Raw genomic sequence first — 2,096 nt, 5'->3', positions numbered from 1 at the left:
GCGCCTGAGGCAAAGAGAAGCCAACATAAAAACATATTAACAAAAAAATAATGTCCTCTTAAATTCTCATTAAAAAAAAAACAGAAAATGTAATAAAGTCTAACGAAAAGACACTGACCGTCAGTAAACAAAGTAAATTAGATTTAAGGATATTTTCTAAGTGTAAAACTAACAGTGGCATTCACCTAGCCTTTGTAGTCGACCACTTGTTGTCAAACATACTATTTGAAGACGTAGATCTACAACAGTGTAAAAATGATTATGTCCAGGAAAAAGCTACCACAGACAGAGACAAACACAGGTAACAACTCAGAGAACAGCAAACATGTAGCAACAATAGCCAACAGCTGTTACCACAGCCAGGAAAGGAGAAGTGATTTTACAGCAGAGATGGCTAAATACATATCACAAATGCTCATTTACTGGCGAATCAGTAACACAACGTTCCTTTACACACAATCCTCGTACAGTAACAGCAAAAAGTGTCAAATGCCAGTGCATTACGAGGCTACTGTAAACTGGTGAGATAAAACCCTCATTGCGTAGCTGGTCTAAAGGGGATGTAAAAGCAAAGTGTGCTAAAAAACACTAAACCCAAAAAACAAATCGGTTATTCTAGGAGATAAAATCAAAGAAGAGAAACTGGATCAGGAGAACGTCATGCGAATAAGACAAAAAAATAACAACTTGTATTTCTAATCAATAGTCTCTGCTAGGATCGTAATATAAAAACTAGGTTAGGATAAACAACACTTGTAAATTAAAAGTGATGAATTGATACTTACACATTGCGTTTTAAAAAGGAACACAGTAAACCATATCCTAACAGGAAAAACGGAGTTAGAGCTCTTTCTCTCTCTGTCTGATATCCTATTGACGAGGAAACAATACACCGGCCACAAACTAAACGTAGGGGGTTAGTGAAAGTCACACACACACACACACACACACACACACACACACACACACACACACACACACACACACACACACACACACACACACACACAAACATGGGCGGCAGAACCGCGCATGTGAGAGTGCATGAACGGCTATACTCACTCCGTAACGTTAGACGAGAAGAAAACTGAGCTTCTTAGTCAAATACAGTAAACAAAAAGTCGTTCGTTCGCCGGTGTGCAAAATATTATAATTTCTCTGGACAGCGGAGAGACAGAGAGAGAGAGAGAGAGAGAGAGAGAGAGACAGACAGAGAGAGAGACACTCTGTTTGCGCCACTCTCCTTCAGAGACAGGAAACGTTAGTCGGTTGTTTCTCTCACTAACCGTCCGGAGGCTGGAGCGGTTCGTGGAGCGACAAGAATCACTTAAAGACGCGGGAAGGCTGAAAGGATGCGCGAAGACACGGAACGCGTCATCACCGGGAGTGATGTAACGTCCTCAACCGACCAATAACAAACGTCTGCCGTATTTTTTTTGGTTTTTTTTTTGTTTGAGAAGGAACACAAAACGCCTTGAACTTCACACCGGAGAGGACCGGAGAGAGGAGAACCGTCCAACGAATGAACTCACTCCCTCATGCTATAAACCGACCGGAGAATATGTGTAAGGAGATGCGCGTTTGAATGATCTATTTGATTTAGGTTACTTCTTATTGTTATGTAGACTAAGGATTAGTCAACACGTTGGAGTGTCTCATAAACAAACAAAACAAGTCAATTATGATCTTAGATTAGTAGCGAGTTGTTGTATTTATACAGATTCAACACTTTTAAAGAAACTTGCCTGATTTCCGTCATGTAACTCACTAGCCGTGATCTATTGCCTATATGTTTACCTACGTTGTCCTATAAAACCTAATATAACAGCTGTAATTACAAGTCCCAAATTCTCAGTAGCCAATGACCTTTGAGTTCTATAACCGCACCACGCTCATAGTCATCAACAACTTGCCTTTGTATATGTCTACCTTATATTATCTATTTAATTACAATTTCATTAATTAAGTCACTTTTCTTTTGTCCATTTTTTTTTTTTTTTAAATCCGTGTCGTGTCATTCACAACGAGTGAAAACGACATTGTCGTCAACGCGCGAATAAGACAACCGTTCATCACTGTCTAGGCTATGAGACGGT

General features: G+C 39.7%; 1 protein-coding gene across 2 annotated transcripts in view; it reads right to left on the bottom strand.

The window, feature by feature from the left end:
• prox1a (prospero homeobox 1a) overlaps window positions 1-1,326 on the bottom strand; it is a 70,143-nt gene extending 68,817 nt beyond the window's left edge. The window contains exon 1 of one of the 2 annotated variants that reach the window (XM_045723715.1): window positions 1,063-1,326. The gene's annotated coding sequence lies outside the window, so the exon portion shown is untranslated. Of the gene's footprint in view, window positions 1-785; window positions 934-1,062 lie in introns of those variants that run through there. The other variant, XM_045723716.1, reaches the window with a different exon arrangement.
• Window positions 1,327-2,096: the final 770 nt, after the last annotated feature.

This window comes from Salmo salar, chromosome ssa09 (assembly GCF_905237065.1).
Source record: "Salmo salar chromosome ssa09, Ssal_v3.1, whole genome shotgun sequence".
NCBI classification, from domain to species: domain Eukaryota; kingdom Metazoa; phylum Chordata; class Actinopteri; order Salmoniformes; family Salmonidae; genus Salmo; species Salmo salar.
Note: the sequence above shows the minus strand (reverse complement) of the source record. Positions and strands in the feature narration are given on the sequence as shown.